At 40.9% G+C, this 19,915-nt stretch overlaps 1 protein-coding gene across 2 annotated transcripts in view; it reads left to right on the top strand.

Moving 5' to 3' along the window:
- Nucleotides 1–2,177: 2,177 nt before the first annotated feature.
- The window catches only part of LOC134839156 (palmitoyltransferase ZDHHC9-like), a 326,560-nt gene continuing 308,822 nt past the window's right edge, over nucleotides 2,178–19,915 (top strand). Inside the window, exon 1 of one of the 2 annotated variants that reach the window (XM_063854613.1) lies at nucleotides 2,178–2,204. The gene's annotated coding sequence lies outside the window, so the exon portion shown is untranslated. The remainder of the gene's footprint in view (nucleotides 2,205–19,915) is intronic. The other variant, XM_063854612.1, reaches the window with a different exon arrangement.

Consider the following 19,915-nt stretch of genomic DNA (forward strand, 5'->3'; position numbering starts at 1 on the left):
GCAATAAGTTGAAATATAGAGGAAATGATTTTAAATTAACGCACCGATGACGTCAAACAAAGATGGAATAAATTTTAGATTTATGGGGAACCTGTACGAGAACTTATTTGATAAGAACAAAACAAGGGAATTGCGACTTGGTATTTTCGACAAATTTGAAGGCATCTAATTGGGACACCTTGGCGGCACGGTGAGGGATTTGTTAGTTCAAAACTTTTGGGAAAAAAAGATTACTTAACATATAGGCGCAGCGGAGCTTCGCACCACTTGTGATACCATAAAAACATTACATAGCAAGCCAGCGGGCAGAAATTGAGACCACAGAATTGGAAGCCACTAGAAAACTTTAAGGTCGAAAAACGAATACTTCATATGTTTGACTCATTTTGAAGACAACCTCGAAAAACACAACCTCGGATGTTGATATAAACATTCAGAAAAAAATATCGAGCTTCAACTAAGCCGCAAATTCTTGGGTAGACACTCATTGAGACGAAAACAAAATTGTTGCCATGAAAAATTTTGAAATAAAAAAGCTTTGATATATGCTTTAACAAATTTTGCGCTCTCGGACTAAATTCCCCGGAATTTAGTCCGGGCGCGCAAAATTTGTTATATCAAAGCTTTATTATTCCAAAATTTTAAAATGAAAAAATTCAATTCGTTTGATTTTCTGAAAAAAAAGAAATTATTGCCCCTGGGGAAACCTCTACAGCATCCCACGATTGGGCGGTTTATTTTAAACTTGGTGACAAAAAAACACTGAATTCAAACTGGAAAATTGAAAAAAAAAATTAGCCATTCTAGATACGAGATAGCTTAAACGTGAAAAAACTCTGGTTAAACATGCTAAAAGAATACATACAAAGAGCTTAAACGTGACAAGATATTGAAGCCCGCAATTGAATATATAATAGATAGATAGATTTTTTGTGTTTGCAAAAGAAACACGTTCAGGCTGCCCCAAGCGTGCCGAAGATAAAGAACCTCTTCTTCTAAATTGCATGAAACTTTTTGAAGCTGCAGGTTACTCGTAACTTCTATAACGGCTAAAACAGCCTTTGAAACGATGAAAAGCTACTTCATCGTACAAGAAAGACCTTTTTCGAAATAATGCAACAAATTAAACTCATCTTATTATTTTTTATTCAAATGACAGAAAACCGAATTACGGTTTTTTTATATAAGCTTTACAATCAAATAAGGTTGAGAAAAATTATTGCAGATTGTATTTTATAGTTGAGCAATACGTGGTTTCATGTCGAAAAATACGCCTCCTTTTCCCTCCACCCAGTAAAATTACTGTTCCCACCAACCGATTGTTATGAAAATCGACATGCGGCCATGACAAACATATTTGGTCTTCATAATCAAATAATCAACCATGTAAAACCAATCAATACACCATAAAATTGATATTCATATGAGTTGGGGGAAAGAAAAAGAGCCGAAAATACTATAACCAAGAGTATTTACGACATATGAGTAGGAGACATCTTTTCAGAAAAGAATTGGAGTCTTATGAACGCATCCAAAAACTGAAGGGATCCACGCTAATTTAGCATGTAATTAATCAGAAAACATAAAGCCACATCATGTAAAAATTATGCATTATAAAAAAATACAAGATATATTGAGTTAGAAAATTTCAGAAATCGAGTTTCTACACAGAGGCGCAGCGGAGATACAAAAAATATAAAAATTAAATGTTGAAAAAAAACTAGGTGAACCGAAACTTTCGCATGTAAAAAAAACAACTAGGGGCCCAGCTAAAGCTGGAGGTACCTGCTTGATACTGAATGAAATTTCTATACTCATGCGGCACGAAAAAAGTGATTTCAAAAACTGGACTTTAACCAAAATCTTAGTTGTTTCTCAACTAATTTTGAGCTTATAAAAAAATGCAAGATATATTGAGTTAGAAAATTTCAGAAATCGAGTTTCTACAAAAAAAATCCAACATGTGCACGTACCGTCGCATGACGGAAGGGCCCATTTTAATTGACCCTTTTAAAAAAAAACTAATTTTGAGATAATCAATTTTCCCAAAGATGTAACATTTCTCTTACGAGAAACTAAGGAGTCTATAGGAATAATTCTCCCAGTCGGGTTTTTCAAATGGACTTATTATCTCAGATTTGATTGGTTAATTTCTAGGAATAATCAAAAAATTTATAAATTGTTGTGATAAACTTATTAAATAGGTTTGATATGTCTCAAGCAAAAGCTGCTAGATGTGGACCATGCAACAAACCAGTGAAGGACAACGACTCAACTGCTATAGGATGTGAAAAGTGCAGCGCGTGGTTCCATGGGCAATGTGTTGGATTGTCTCCTGATGATGTAGCTACAATGGGCAAAATTCGAGGATGCTTCTGGCTGTGCTCTGGCTGCCTTGAGGGGAACATCTTCACATCCCAAGCTAAGTTTGAACTGATTATTCAAAGACAAGAAAGCTTAATCGAAATTACAAAAAGCATTAAAGAAACTGTTGAAAATGTTGATCCAACCAAGACAACATCATCGAATGTACCGGTTAATAGTCGTATTAATAACAGTTGTTGTTGTTGTTGTTGTTGTTGGGGATTCACAGCACTGCTGTTGGGATTCTTGGTCCCGGCGTCTTCTCTAAAACAATGTCCACTTGTTTCTGCACGTGATACAATCACAGAATAATTGCCACGTTCACGTTGTCATTTCTGAAAATCTCTCGTTTACAAATTTCCACATCGTGTTTAAAATTCTCGTCTTGAGGCCGATTCGTTTATCAAAATGAATATATGGTTCTAATCGATTTACAATCCTACTGGTTCTGAAAACAAATTCGTTTCTCGCTTTTTCCGTTCTCACTTTTCGCATCTCAAAAATTTCTGTAATTCTAGCCCGTGTGGTTCGCCTGTTTAACACTATTTCATTTCGTTCATTAGAATCAAGACTGGCAAGAAGTAAGATGTTATTTAGCTGGATGAACATGGGCAGAGGTAAAATGTTTAGCAAGCGTAGTTCGTTGATGTACACTCCCGTTTTATTTCCAGTGATCCAACGGATTTCTTTCTTTTGAAATCGCTCCAACTGCAATTGATCCCCCCTCGATATATGTGTACATGAGAGTCCGTAAAATAACACTGGGAGTATTAGTGACTTATACAGGCCTAACTTTACAAACGTATTTATCTTTGCTGATAGGTTTCTTCTCAGGAGGTACAGTACTTGCTTTGCCTTCTTTAATCTTGTTTCAATGTGTACCTTCCAACTTAAATCGCCCGACACAAAAATTCCCAGATCTTTCACAACCATCGATGTTCCAAGCACTACACCAAAAAGCATAGAGTTAGCGTATCCGCCCCTAAAACTTACTTTTGCACATTTATCTAGTGCTAATTCGCTAATTCCATTTTGTTTTCGGTTACCTACTGCTGAATTTTGTCCAGATCTTCTTGAATTTCAATTGATGTTTTTTTGATGGAAAGTAGTTTAAGATCATCCGCAAAAATAAATGGTTCAGAGAATTTGAGTACTTCAGGTAGGTCGTTAATAAAAATGCAAAAGAGCAGTGGTCCTAAAAGTGATCCTTGGGGAACACCACTAGTGACTTCTAAAACTTTTGAGCTGATATTGTCTACTCGTACAAACTGTTTCCTGTTTTTCAAATAGTCATAGAGTACCTCTAACATGCAGCCTCCTATTCCTATAAGTGCAACTTTCTTAAGTAGATCAAAATGCGGAACTTTATCAAAGGCTTTTGCAAAGTCAGTGTAGACTGCTACAATTTCTGCGTTTGAGTCAATGTCAAGCGCTTCATATATTTCTTTCAGGTAAGAGAGCATGTTTGTCAAAACTGATCTACCTTTAGTAAAACCGTGTTGATGTTTCGTCAAATACCAGGCAAAGTAAGGGTACAGGTCTTTGTATATACATTTTTCAAGGACTTTGCTGTCAATATTTAATAGCGATACTGGTCGATAGTTGTTCACCATTTTTCGGTCACCTTTTTTGTGAACAGGAGTAACTGCAGCTGTTTTCCATGAATCAGGTATTTTTCGTAGGCGTTTTACGTTTCTCAAAAGTTTGTTCATCGGTTTGCATATATTGCGGTTCGTTTTCTGAAAAAAGCTAGGTGGCAACCCATTTGGGCCGCGTGACTTTGTTACGTCCAGAGTTGATAAAATCTCACTTACTGTCTTTTTCGATATATCAAAATTCGTTAACAAGGGATTTTCAAATTGAATATCTCTAATACTAAAACTTTCTTTAGGATTAAAAACTGAATGAAAGAAGTCGTTTAGCATGTTGACTTGTTCGTTTGGATTTGTGCTTTCAACTTCATCTTTTATGAGTAACTTAGGAAGACTTCTATGTTTATTCAAGTTCTATAGGTGTTTAAAAATTACATTAGTGTTCCGTGTTCTAAACAATTCCTCTTGGTAGTTTTTCCTGTCCAATTCCGATGATTCAGTTACTAAATTTTCAAACAGTTTAACTTGTTGTCTTCTGTAGTTGGTCGGTTTGAGTATACATGATTGCCGTTTTGTTTGTAACTTTTTGATCAAATTTGAAGTGCTACTTGTTATCCAAGGTGGAAGTGATTTCCTATGTCTTGTTCTGAGAGGCACAAAACTCTTAATGATTTCATCCAAATATTGGGTGTACTCCTCATGCATTTTGTTAATGTTTGTGTGGCATACTGGTTCAAATGGATTCTCGTTTATAAATTTGTTTATTCCTTCAAAATCGGCATTTCCAAAACTTCTAAAATTTTCCAAGTATGGTTTCGGCTCTGATACCGTGCATTCAATATTCAATAGACAACATTATGGCATTGTGATCTGAGCAGTCATAAATCTTGGAAACGTTAAAATCTTGTTCGGCACTTGTATAGCAATTCCGATAGAAGGCTACGTCTAGTATGTTCTTCACACATGTTGGGAAATCTATCGCCTGCCTAAAGAGTCCATTTTCAAAAAGTTGCAGTTTTTGGTTTTCTTCCTCGTCAGTACTGGTGAGGGTGTTCCAGTTTGTTTCTGGGAAATTTAAATCCCCACATAAGAGAAGCGGTTTGTTTTTAGGAATGGCTTTGATCAGTTGTTCAAATTCATGCACTTTGTATCTGTAATTACTGTTTTTTGGCGGATTGTAGAATGAGCCAATTATCATTTCAGTTTGATGAAGTTTTATACTACATAGCACACATGAATCAGGAATGTCATGTTTGGTGGATAAGTCCTCGGTAATTAGACTATTCTTGACAGCTATTAGGCTGCCTCCGTGACAGTTTTTACCACTCACAATAGCTCTATCAGATCTATAGATGTTATATTCACTTAGAAAAAGCTCTGATGATTGAATATTCTCGTTAAGCCAAGTTTCGCTTAAGCATATGACATTAAAATTTCCAACTGCAATTGCATTTGCTAGCTTAGTTCTTCTCTCTATGATGATTAGGCTTCTAGTATTTAGTTGCAGAATGTTGAGGAATCCTAGTCAATGCTGGGGTTCCTGAACTTCAGTGTCATTAGTTACTTTCACACCATCATTGAACAATTCTAGATTCCTTATTTTCAGCTTTTCGCGAGGAACGCCTTCATCTAGTAGTTGTCTTCGTTTCTTAAGGATTTCGTTCTCTTTAATTGCACTCTCTTTGGTCAATGCTGGTAGCAGGTAGACCTCTTTTTCGACCAATTGTTCTCGCTTTTCTTGGCTTTTTGCTAGAACTAGTCGTGCTTCATGTTCGCTAGGTACAGTTACCAGCAGTGTTCTTGGCTTCATTCGATTACGATCAAATTTTCCTAGTCGTTTTAGTTCTATTATTTTCGGCTTCACTCCAATTATGTCTAGTATTTCGTTTACTTCGTCATTTGTTGGGACAAGGTTTTCTCCTTTTGTTTTCTCAGGGTCCTCTTTGACCCCTTGTATCCTAAAACTTTGATTTATGTTGTGATCAGAGTTAGATCTGGCAGCATGTTGAGTGGTTTGAGCTTGATTTATCCGGGTGGTGGTTTCAGCAGCTACAACGGCACTATATGTTTTTTCCACTTTATCGCATGTCGTTTTCATTGCATTTCCAATTTTTTGATCTACTAAATCGGTAAGTCTTCTTTCCATGCTTTTAAGGCTTTCAGTTACATCAATGTTTGAGAGCTTCTCGTCTATGTTGGCCAGGGTTTTGCATCTTATAAAGTTGTCTCGTTCATTATTTTGCACACAAGTATTACAAAGCAACATGACATTCGGCCCTAGTTCTTTTATTCCATTTATGGCCACTAGAGACAACCCAACACAAGTTGGTTCCAAATGCGTTTGAGCGTTGCATGCGACACAAGTGTATGTTTTCTCGTTGCCGGCAAAGCCTCTTTTACATGTTTTGCAGTTTTTGCCCATTTTTGCTTATACTATGGATAGAAAAACAGTTAAACCTGGTGGTTCCCGAAAAGGGGAGGCCTGTGGCTCACTCAGGGGAAAAAGAAGAAATAGACAAACCTGGTGGTTCCCGAAAAGGGGAGGCCTGCGGTTCATTATTTCTACTTACGTTAATAGGGGCACTGACAGTTCTTGAAACGACACTCGTAATATACCAGATGTCCTTCTGTATTGCAGATGTTCGAATGTTTATCGTATAAGATTTTATTCTTGAGAATACTTTTAATGCCCTTCAGACCTTCTTCACTGAGGTGCACTTCGTCAGTTTTCAAATGATCTGAGCTGTGGATTTTTTCATTCACTCCTCTAAACTTCCAAGTTCCTTTTATCTTTCTTAGGAATTCGTTTATTTTTGCAGATTGAGCTCGGTTCTCACTACGATGAGGGATTCCGATGACGAAAACTTTTTTGGCTCGTTCACACAGCTCCTCGGCTAGCTTCGACAGTTCTTCAGCAATGTCGCCTGCAGGTATACTGGAGGGGTCTTTTCCGTTGAAGGCGTCGTTTCCGCCGATGAGCAGAGCGATGATGTTGAATTTGTCTTTCTCGGGTAAGAAGTTTTGGACCGCACCAATTCGGGCCCCAGGTAGGGACAAGATATTGAAATTTGGAAAATCAAGATGGCAGGCTTGAGAATCCGCAATCAGGAGATTTTTTGAAGATGATGTCTTGAGCAAGTGATATCTTCTGTCGGTCATTTTATCGCGGGGCAACCATTGCTACCCCGGTAAACATTTCAAGAATCTGAAACTATTTAATAACAGTCACCGGGCCAACACATGTGAAAACGAGATAATCATCGACGGAGTCTGCGAAAACAACGGTCAGTTTACATCCAATATAGAGGCCGAAGAAGCCAAATAAGCCGAAATTTTTGATCATATAGACGAAGAAAATCTCAGTATCTGCCAAATATATAGACTTGGTAAAGCTAATCCCCAATAACGAAGACCGCGTCCTTTACTTGTTCGTCTGTCATCCGAATGGAATGCTAGAAAATGCCTAGCAAAATCTTACAAACTGAAGAATTTCAAAGAAAATATTTCCATATCGAAGTCCCTAAACCACGAAGAACAAATTGTGAAACGTAAAATCTTCAAGAAACGGTACGACATGATTAACAATGAAAAAGTTCCACGCGATGAGCTAAAAATTCGTGGTCTGACCCTCGAACGAAATGATATCAAGATCAATCTTGACTGACTACAATCAAAATTATGCCTTATCAACGCACAAAGTCTCTTAAGCCTAAATCAACGTCTAAAGTTAATCAATTTTCTTTCTTTACATTCTCCTGATATCGTGTTCATTACTGAAACATGGCTTAAACCAGAAGTTACTGGTCCCGAAATTTTTCCTATGAATTCTCCCTATTCGGTTATTGCTCGAAAAGGCCGCACTTCTGGAGAAGACGGAGGTGTTCTCATTGCTATAAAAAATAATTTTGTTTTAAATTATTCAATTCTATCATACGATGCGGATTACTGCATCGGACTTTCAATATATTCGGGTGCAGTTAATCATATTTTCCTCCTTATTTACAAACCCCCCTCCCGCTTCGTCGCAATTTCAGATACCTACCAAAATGCTTACTAATTCAATACGTTATTTTAACTCCAAATTAATTAATGGTTCTAGTTCGTACACAATCTTAGGTGACCTAAATCTGCCTGATATCTGTTGGGCATCTTCTGATGGAGGCTGTGATTACTCAAAACTGTTCCTAGAGGTTATTGAGGATCATAGCTTAATGCCCCTTATATATGAGCCCACACATCGCTCAGGCAACACTCTTGATATCATTTTAACTTCGCACACAGAATTGTTCACTGCATTTGTAAATGAAGTGCTTTACTCAGACCATTTTCCTTTATTTGATTTTTTTACCATTCCTGAAGCAGCGCCTACTGTGATTGGGAATTTTATGAAATCCTCTCTATCTAAATCATCTTTCTCTCATTCGATCTTCAATAGTTAAATCAGCCCTTGCTTTACCAAACTCATTGTGGAACAAAACTCATGTTATTCCATATCAACCACTAATGATTATGTAGATAGCTGGTACGCTCAGATCAATCATGCAATTCTTTTATCATGCGCACATAAAACTAAAAGACGCCAGTAACTTCCCTATTATTATTCGTCGCATACAGTTCATTTACTGAATAAGCACCATTCCATATCTAAACGGACAGCCAACACAAATCATTTAGCTTCGATCCAACAAGACCTTAACAATTCAATCGAGTTGGATAAAACTTGTCTCCTTGAATCTTTAAGACCAAATTCTACCCGTGATTGCTTTAAATACCTTCGATCTTTTACCAGAAGGAAACTACCAAACCAAATGCACTGGATGAATAGAAAAGCATTCACTTCTATTGAAATAGCCATTATTTTGAACGATTACTTCTGTTCAGTGTTTCTAGAAAAGCACGAAATTCAAATCCTACAACCCGAAAAACCCACCATTTTTCTATCCGATCTCCATGTCAACCTTAAAAAGGTCAAGAAAGCTCTCGAATTTGCTAAAACTTCTTGTATTAACAACGACCGCCTCCCAACCTTTATTCTTAACTGCTGCAGTGAATTAATATCTCCTCTAGTCGTGCAGCTCTTTGTCAAGGTTTTGGAAACTAAAACGTGGCCAGAACTTTGAAAATGTGCGTTTATTACGGCAATTTTTAAATCTAGTAATCCCGAAAATTTTGAAAATTATCGCCCGATTAGCATATTGCCTCAATTATCAATTTTTCTGGAGAAAATGATCTTCGATTTCATTTATCCTAATATTCGGGCTAAAATTACACCTGCTCAACATGGTTTTAGGACCAAGCGATCGACTGTTACTCAGCTTCTTGAATACCTAGATCAGATTTATAACGACGTCGAGACAAAAAACGAATGTCTTTCTGTGTACTTCGATTTTCGCAAGGCTTTTGATCAAGTTCCTCATCATATACTTATTGCGAAACTTGGTAATTTAGGCTTTGACATTAGCTTTCTTGAACTTTTTGCTTCCTATCTCACATACCGCACGCAAATTGTCTTAATTAACAATGAAGCATCTCCAAAAGGCCATGTAACAAGTGGTGTTCCGCAAGGAAGTGTGCTCGGCCCTTTGCTATTTATACACTTTATTAATGACATGCCAGCTGTCTTGAAAACCTCTAATTGCTTTCTGTTTGCTGATGACAGCAAACTCTATTCAAAATATGACTTTTCTTAGTTCAAATAGACATTGATCTATTTATCAATTGGACGCTTGAAAACGAAATGACATTTAATTCTGATAAATGCAAAGTTATTTGTTTTAACTCAACTTCCCCCAAATCTACTCTTTGCCTCAATGATTACCTAATTCCGTCAGTTTCATCTATCAAAGATCTCGGAGTAACGATATCTAGTGATTTAAAGTGGGAAATCCACATTAAAACCAAACTGGTCGCAGTTAACAAAGCTTTCCATTTCTTAAAACGTTCAATCCCTTATGGAGTATCCATGAGAACCAAATTCAAATATTACCAGCTATGTATTATGAGTATTTTATTATACGGTAGTCAGGTCTAGTTTCCATCTTTAACATATCGCCGCAAACTAGAATTATTTAACGGAAAATGTTTGAAATGGGTAACGGGAGTGAACGACTATACAGAACAACTTAGAAAAACGAATTCCTTGCCAACTTCCTTCACTATAGCTTTACATGATATGTGTTTTCTTAATCGAGTCCTTGATTTCGACCTTTACAGATACATAAATTTTACCTTTGCAGTCAAAGACTTTTGCAATAGCTCACGCCCTAAGCTTTCAACAACCCAGAATTGTCGACTCTTCTTTACAGAGCAATTTTTCTTCTATCGCGTCTGTCGGTATGCCAACATGATTTCAGCAAACAACATAGCCGACATTTTCTCATCGCCTGAAACTTTCAAAGCAAAATTGAAAATCTATCTGAAAAATAGAATTGACATGTTCAACTTAAACAACTCTTGTTCAATGCTACTTTGTTGCCATTGCATAAATTGCCGTTCGTGATGTCTTGTGTACATAATCATACCGTTTCTTTTGTTTGATGCCTTTATATTTTAAAGGGAATAAATTCTTTTAGTAGTAGTAGTAGTAGTAGTAAAAGACTCAAAAGTCTTTCCAAATTTCATAATTTACTTCGGCACAACACAGGTTGTGGCTATTTATGCAGAGATTCCCAAAACCGAGTTTCATCATTGAAGACAACATGAGAATTGGCACGGTAGTTTTCGCGTAGCCAAAACTTTGATTTGTTCGAACGCCATAACTTTTTTGTGAGTAGCCACTAATGCAGGAGAGCTTTCCAGTGCCCGTTAACTCCCTTGAACCCACAATATCATATTGGAGATGTTAGTTTTGAGAAAAGTCGAAAAAAAATTACAAAACCGTCAAAAATCAAAAACTGAACTATTCCGAGAGCCATAACTTTCTGTGCAGAAAAAAATTGGGGGTAGCCGCTTACACAGTGGAGCTTTTCTAAACAGTTATACTGACTTAAACCAAAAACTCAGAATTGAGAAAACGAAAAAATAATATGGGATAAATAATCCCCCCCCCACACTCTTTTCGAAGCGGTGAACAGAAAGGTCAAATAAAAAAACTCTAGGGGAGAATACAGTCTAACAGGGAAATGGCCGGTCTTTCAATTGATACCTTTTTTCGAAACTCAGAGAAAGTGAGTTAGAAAAACAGAAATTTTTGCAAACATCGAAAAAAGAAATTTCAACAAATCGATTGGTAAACATACAACCAAGATAAAAAAAAATGCAGAGAGAAGTGTTAAATTCGTGTTTGCCTTGAAGCAACCCAAAATTAGGTCATGTAACAGTCGTCTGCCTATGACACATATGAGGTTAAGAAGAATAGGCCATATAATAATTAGCTGAAGGGTCAGGGATACTATCTCTCGTGATTTTTTACCTCATTCAGTCGGAGCCAATTCGGTTTGCGTAAGACATGAGACTACAAAATGGTGTTACAGCTAAATGGCCACTACGAAAATATCCCCACTCTAGAAATAAGAACGACATATGGTTAGGTCTCTGAAAACCTAAAACACCCGAACGCCAATGAAAACAAGGCTGGAAGCTCTAGTATACCATTCGTTTTTTTTAGACAGTAGACATTTGATCCTTTTCAGATGGATCAACCTAAAACTCGCCTTCGCTCAACACACCACTAGCCATGTGTCGTTCTTATTTCTAGAGTGGGGGTATTTTCGTAGTGGCCATTAAGCTGTAACACCATTTTGTAGTCTCATGTCTTACTAATTTGCACTCGAGAAATTATTTTGAGTATTCCCACAGAGACGTGACTCTAGAATTGGGTAAACAATATAATAAAGCAACTCTAGAAGTTTTTTTTTCATTAACTGTTTTAAATCAAGAAGTTTCTAAACCATTGGGCAGCCTCACTCTTCTGCCTGCCCAATCAAGTTTTTCTCTCACCCAGCGATGGTACTTTCGTAGGACTTCGCAATGCTCTTTGTCAGGAACAAGACAGCTCTACTCGAAATGTTGATTTCAGTAAAAGTGCGAACAGCAATTTTACTCTTTCTGATTTTTATCAATTTTCCCGCAATGCTGATTTGAATCTTCCAATAAAATTAACTTCTGATTTTCAGTGGTCGCAAAAACTTGACCATGACATGGGTAAATCAAATTTTTCATAAAAAAATTTTCCCGCAAAAATTAGGGTCAGACTTGCAAATCATGGTCAAACTTCCAAATAAGACCGGCTGGCACATACTCCCCGGACTCATGATCGATGTCTCCATCGCGCGTCGTCGTCATGTCACTGAGCCTCCAGAATATTGTGTGTGCCTCAAAATACAGTGCCAGTGGTCAATTACAGAACTTTGCAGCAGATTCAACCATTTTTACATCTTCAAAAATCACAGCCATATAAAAATTGTTTTTCTATAGCTAAACAGCCGTCAAAAACTTCGTCCAAATGCACCCTGGATTTCAACTTTGCTAACTATTTTGCTAAAATTTCTTTTGTTTCAACCCAGTCTGAAAATTTTATGCAAGTTTTGATATATAAATAGGTATAGTAAATTAGATAATAATAGTCCGTATGTTAAAATTTCTTTTTTGTGCTCTCAGAGTTCATTCGAGCCCCCATTTCCTTCCCTTTTCAAGACTCAAGCATCCATACAAAGTATCGGTTCAATTCACCCCCCTGTCTCTGAAGTACTAGATCCAATTGCGCTCGATACCGTGATCTGCCTCGTCAACTCTTCTTCGTCATCAGAACTAATCACAATCTCCTCCCATGCCTTCAGTTGTTCATAGACCCGCATCAATTCCCTCTGCTCTTGTAATTTTCTTGGATAATTTGGTAGCTTCTTCACATTGGGCTCCCGGTTCAGGCAAAAGGAGCGATGTAAGCTCAAGCTCACATTTTTCGCTATGTCTTCCTCCAGCATCGACTCCCTTGCTTTAGTATTATCTCTAGACACCTTACCAACCCGCTTCCATCCCGTAGTTATTCGGTTGCGATGGTGAGCAGTGGTCTCTTGAAAGCTTTCTATCTCGGCCAAGAAATGACGATACTCCTTCATTTGATTTTTCGTCAAGACATACAGCAAGAGGTCAAGGTTGCTCTGAACCATGAGAAAAAATTGTATGCAACTTCAAACTCGTTTCACTTCCATAGGTACATCGAAAACCTAGCAGGCGGTCTCAAACAACTCAAGTCTCCTGCTATAACCAATAGCGTGTATCGCCTCCTCGGTTGGCGCCTTCGACTCTCGATACTTCATAACGTTCTCTTCAATCCATCGCAATGCCAGTATCGAACTCACCACGAAGAGGGTGACCTCTTGTAGATGATCTGGCAATATTATTGCCCGATTCTCCTCAACATCTCATATCAAGCAGAGGTTCGACTTCTCTGGCTACCATACAGTCTGTGTTAGACAGTGGCATGGATAGTCTCCATGTGTTAAAATAATGCTCCGGGGATTGAGTTTTCCAGAAGCTTCGAGCAAAGGTTCGAATTCCATCATTTTCCTATGTCTCAAATGAATCTCATCCCCGCTTGGGCGTTATTGAGTGTTTTGCCGCTCGTACTCTGTTTTCCCAAGTCACTAGAGTTCTCCTTCTCCAAACTCAAGAGTTCTTCTACCCAGGTATTGCGCAAGTCTTCCACCCTGGGTCCTGGCACCGCTCCCAACATCTTCCGGAGCAGCTGAGGTGAGTGATGCGACAATCTTGCTAGTCGTACGCACATGGGCACCGAGAAAGCCTTGTCAATCATTACCCTCTGGCTAGATGGTTCCACCATCGACATGTGCAACGGGTGATGGCTCCCACACAAGTTCGCCATGACCGATCCCACCAAAGACTTCGCATTCATTGGCAGACGGTAGGCTTCACTCACTGGGAATCCCGTTTCTGCTTCCAAGCCGACTTACCATACCTTGATGTGTTTATGTAACGTTTGCAGCACTCCAGGCCAGGACTCCACACTCCATGCTGTCATCAAATGGTGCTCTGACTCTAGCATCTCCAGCGACTCCAGACTGCACAGCCTAGAGAAGAACCCTAGCAGTCGACTATTATCTACACCTCGTTTTTTCTTTCTGTGTAACGCCACCAAACCACGTAGATAAATCTTCCCACTGAAACCTTACGCAAGATCGCCCATCACAAAATTGTCCTCCATCTTCAGTTGCCAGATCAAGACAAGCGCCTGGCTCCATCTTCTTCGGTGGTTCAACTCTGGACTCCGTCGTCCCCTCAGACTCTTCGCGATGAGGTAAAATCAGCTTGTGTATCACATTCAAGTTTCCAAGATTCTCATCCTTCCCTGGTGACAATCTCATGCGTTCCGTGACTTCTACATTTAATTTCGCTTGAGGAAGTGGGCACCAAGAAGATCTCAATAACTTCAAAACTGATCCCAGATTCGTGAACAGTACACTACCCTCATCTTCTCCCCAATTCCACTCTATTTTCGGAACGTGGCACGCAGATGACCTGTAGCTGTTGTTTTGTGTAGGCCGTCCAATGTGCTGACGGCGGGTAAACCCCAATGCTCTCCAGGAAGTCCATAACGGCGGTTGTTTCCGTCTGAAGGTTCTAATATCTGGCGTTTCTCCAAAGACGGCCCTCCGCTCATTTTCCCACGTAGTACAGTGTAGAAGGATGTGCTCTGTGTCCTCTTCTTCTCCTTTGCAGTACGGGCGCTTGGTTTATCCATTTGTCTGTGTCCGTGTTTGGTTGCTTGTAGGAAGGGCGCCCTGTTGAGTCTCAGCTTGTTCATTGTTACTTCTTCCGCTCTGCTTCTGCTTTCTGACGTCAGGGGTTGGCCTCCTGTTGCTCTGTGGTGCAAATGACTCGCCCGGACTTGCTGCCGGAAAAACCGCTCAAACCGCTCAAACCGCTTTGGAAAAACCGCTCAAACCGCTCAAATCTTGCTTAAAACCCATTCAAAAACCGCTCATTTCTTGCGGTGATTTTTGAACGGTTTTTCAAGCAAGATTTGAGCGGTTTTAGAGCGTTTTTTGAGCGGTCTTATAAAGAAAACCGATTAATACCAACAAAAAGGCCTGGAAAGGTAATGTGACCCCGGGTTGACATTCCTAAACCGAAAATGCTTATTTTAAATTTCGCCACACCGAAAAAGGGGAGCGGCAGGTGAGCTTTTTGGTGCTCCAGTGATGATTATCGCCGCGATATTGTTGCAGGTCTCTAGTTTCATGATGTGGGTGTCAGCAGCAAACGACCCCCACACTTCCGTTGCAGTGTCTGACATAAGCTCTGTAAAGTTGCTGGAGGTCGGTGGCGCTCATGCCCCAGTCTCTGTTGGCCATGGTTTGAAGGATTTAGTTTATTTTCCGGAGCTTGTTGCAGGCCTTCTGGGCGTGGTTCCCAAACCTCAGCTGCGAGTCGATACTGACTCCGAGGATAGTGACTTCTTTCTTGTAGTCGACATTTCGTCCCCGTAAATTGATCGGTGGTTGCGACTTGCCCGCAGTTTCACGGGGGTCTGAACTGACGACAACAAATTCAGTTTTCTCTACTGGGATCAACACATGGTGCTCGGATACCCACTCGGTGATGATGTTCAGTGCAGTCTGCGTTTCTGTCGCCGCTTCTTCTGGCGTGTCGGCGGAGGTTCTCACAGTCAGGTCGTCAGCAAACTGTCTGGGGGCGACTGCTGGAGCTGCTGCTATAATCCGTCTGGGTAGGTCGATTGTGGCGAGGCAGTACAAAAGAGGGGAACGGACTCTACCCTATGCGGTAGAGTCCGTTCCCTTCTTTTGTACTGCAGGTGACCTCAGGTCCCTTCTCAAGAAGTAAGCCTAGGCTCGGTTTTCCCTTTCAGTCGTGTCAATTTCAATTATCTTTTTTTTACCAAAACTTCAGCAATTCTGTGACCTCGAAATTCATGTACGCAGCTCCTGCCTCTGTGCTCAAGAAGAGTTCATATGACATTACCATGACGCTAGAAATATACTGATATTCTCGGCACTTCCTGTGTTTCGATGCTCCTCCGTCACGGCCAGTGCACGATGTATGTCTTGACTGCTATCAAATTTCTAGAGGGAGAACCTCCTGATTTCGTCCATCTTTGCATGATTCTCAAGAGATTGCTAGGAATTACCTTCTTTTTCTATCCCGGTACTTTTATACCCAATCAAGATGAAACTCGCAACCCTGGAGTGGCGTCGTTCTCCAATGCTTTATTCTTTGCCGCCTTCTGATAGCAGGCCTGAATTGCAGCATCAGATATCACTGACATGATCCACCTCAAGAAACAGGTGGCGTCCTTTCTCCTCGCAAGACTCAACCCCGAGTCGTCTCGAGCAACATACTGCATCAGCATTTGGTACATATGCAGGCCTTTATCACCCAATTTTAGTTTAATTTATGAAGACAGATCTTCCAACGCCACTCCATCCAGGCACCACGTGAACAACAACTAACCCGCCGTCCTGTCCTGATAATAGGTTTCGCCATCAGAGACTCGGCTGATGAGGGTGCTCTCATCTCCTTTTCGAAGTAAATCAACAATAGTTTCTCCCACGTTCGTCCCAATAGGCTTCTCAGTTCCAGTTTGTTCACTTCTGCTTTTTGCTGCGACGCCCAACATCGGCGCTTTCTAGATACTCCACGATCCAATTTTTCAGACAGTTTTCTAATTCTCTTTTTGTATCTAAAGCTATCCACCAGGAGCAAGCAGCATTCCTCGTTAGTTTTTTCTCAAAAGGATCACTCGTGAGTTTTCCTCCAACATTCTGGTGTTTACTGGAGATCCACTCCTTGCTAACATCCATTTCCCATGTCTGGCCACTGGTGGAACCACTCTTCGTCTTCACCCACTGAGACTTAAAGACTTCTTCTGTCGTTGAACCAGGTGTAGCCTCCATCTCGGCTCCTACTTCCGCCAACCTTCTAGACGTCGAGTTGTCTTTGTAAGCTGCAGCTTTCCATCTGGTCAGAATCATCGGAGCCGTCTCGTTCAAGTTCGCCTCTGACACCGCCTCGGCTGAAGGACTCCCTTCTCCTCCTCCTGCTCCTCCTCTTGCTTTCTCTTTCTTGACCTTGACTTTTTATTCGGGGGGAGGGGGTCACGATCATAACCAAAGCTGCCTCTTTATCTAGACCATCTCCATCAGACTCTTGCCTCCACCTTCTCTTTTCTTAGGTATAGTAGTACTTTCAGCTATAATAAAGGTTTATCCTTGTCATCACTTTTGGTCTTAACATTCTTTTTTTTCTTTTTTCTTTTTTAGAGTAGAGCTATTTTTACAGGATCCGGGTTTAGTGTTCGGCCTTGTCTCCTGGATAAGAATCATCGTGCTTAGCAACTCTCCTCTCGCTTCCTTATCTAATCCAGTTCCTATCAAGATAGGCTCTCCGAATTCCACCACAAATGTCCCACAATTCCTACCTAAACTCTTCGACATCTACATTCCGCTCCACCTTCTGATTGAACACGATCAAGAACTGTTGTCATCCTTTCTGATCCAATGTATTCAAAAGCATCGTCTTTTTCCCATCAAAGATGTTCTTTTCCTTGCTATCATTATTCAAGAAGAACATGCCCATGTCCGCAGGTTTGCTCCCAGGTTGCAACTCTAGATTCTTTTGGGGATATCCCAAAGGTGGCGTCGCTGTATCCGCCCACTCTTCACCACTCAAGTCCTGAAGCAATTCCCGCGTGGTTCCAGGACTGTAATTCCTCTTCCGCACTATTTCTTCCGCTGGGGTCGCCCCGATGTCCATAGCTTCTTGGGGTTCACTGAGAGTCTCATCCATCTTCTTCTTTTCTATCACTTCAGATCGTTCCTTCTTCAAGGCATCCTCAAGTTTGTTTTCCACCGGAAGATTTCTCTTGTCTCCAGGAGTATCAATCGACAGATTTGAAGGCATTACTGGATCCGATTGATTGTACTCCGTCAGGGTCACGTAGAGAGCGCCAGCTGCATCCAGTCTAGGTTCCTCATGTTGTACCTCTATCTCCTCCAAACCGTAGGGCGCCAGATGTCTCCTCGTGCTGCATCTCAATTGTGCCTTCAGAGCCAAGTGTCCTTCCTCAACTATTGTTCGGTCGTCGTCATACAACGGGTCCTTATTCTCGAACCCGGCCCTCTTAAGCACTCTCCTGACCTCTCGCACATCGATTCTCGGAGGCATCGATCCTCCCAATTACTTGCCTGAGTCGTCCAAGAGTATATTTTTTTGAATTCACTCGTGTTGATGTACATAGCTGCAGAGTATCCAATAAACAGGGGGTCCCAGTCATGCGTGAACGCCCTTTGCTGTCCTTCCACAACCTCTATTATCTGCGCTGATTTCACCAGCATCGGATTGTTCATACGCAGAGTCATCGAACTCACCGTTGGGAACTCCGGGATGGTAGCCGGCAGCACATCCCGGTCCAGGATCATCTCGAGCTCCTTCCTTATCAAGTCTAAGGCCTCCGTCCAAGTTGGTAATCTCAAAATTTCTCTTGTTTGCTTTCCAGGTTCCAGAACATCGGGTAGGCCTTGATTGGGCCCTGTTGCTTCCCGCCCATCCTGCACTGTAGTTGGCCTCTGAAATTCAACACAACCAGCTCCGGATCCTTCACTCTCCCAAAAAATACCACGTCGCTCATCTGGATCCTCAAGTGTTCCGGCTTACACCAGCTTCATGCCGTCCCATCCAGAACGCTGATCACGCTCATGTGTACCACCGAGTGTCGGTATACCGTTAACAAGGGATCAGGAAAAACATACGATACAGCGGGTCCATAGATACAAGTCACCAGTCCTCTAACTACTCCCAGGAGATCCGACCGCATTGCCAGACATAGTTTCGTCAGAGGGGGAATGCCCACGTTCATCTCCTTGACTTATTCCATGGTCTTCGAGATCGTTTCTTCTTGTCAAGTGTCGATTCTGCATCAAAAGATATTCAACTTGAAAGGTCTTCAATCCAGAAGCACATCTATAAGAGTAAATTTCCAGACTCGGGTGAGCTCTATTCATGACCATTGAATCCATATATTTCATCAGGCGGTTAAATACTGCCAGGTTTCTGTGTGCCAAGAGGATCAGAGTCAAGGACCACCGCTGCAGAGCCTGGTCCCATGTTAAACAGATATCTGGGAAACACCAGATACAAGGCCAACAACAGGTTGATTGACATTCTCAAGAGGTCCTGAATGAACGCTTCGAAGAGCGTTTTCCCCGCGACAAATATCTCGTCCATATACATCTATGGCCAACACAGACTCAAGAATCCCAGGATTTTGTGCGATTTCCTTGTCCTCAAGTTGCCCGTGGTGCGATCTTTCCACAAGACGTGGATGGTCGTGTCGTCCGCTAAGATAACGAACGTCCCCACCGTCAACCCCTTTTTTGGCCTGCTGAAGTTGATTTTGCATGAGCTCCCGCACCTGCTTTATCAAAGGAGGTGATGTTTCCCTCGCCTTGTCCGTGACATTCGCCAGCCTCGATGTCAGTAATGGCCATCTCCTCTCCCATTCTCTTGTGTCATGCAATACACCATCGACTCCAACTGCTTTTCCGCTAAAGCCACGCTCCTTCGATCAATATTCGGTCAATGTTAGAGCCTATAAGCGTGAACTTCATGCTCCGGAACCACATGCTCGCAGTTAAATGGCTAATCACAGGATGATCGTCCGTTATTTCTGGTTTAGACTATAGCTGTCTAGCCAGATTTGAAACCTCCAGACACAGCATTTCGTCCAACACGATCAAGATACCCGCCAGCTCATTGAAGCCTCTCAGAGCATTAGACACGTCCGCCCAAGCCGCTGCCACCTCCGACTTCAGAAGCCTTAAGTTCACTGGCTCAAACTCCCGGTTCGGAGCAGCCATCAAAATGTGTAGCCCGCTGCCTTCCGCAATCAAAACCAACACCGCATAAACAAACTGAAGAGCGAGTGGTCTGCTCGAGTATCCGGGTAACGAAGTGAACACTACCTTCGTCTTTGATCCCAATCG

The sequence above is a fragment of the Symsagittifera roscoffensis genome, chromosome 2 (assembly GCF_963678635.1).
Source record: "Symsagittifera roscoffensis chromosome 2, txSymRosc1.1, whole genome shotgun sequence".
Taxonomy (NCBI): domain Eukaryota; kingdom Metazoa; phylum Xenacoelomorpha; order Acoela; family Convolutidae; genus Symsagittifera; species Symsagittifera roscoffensis.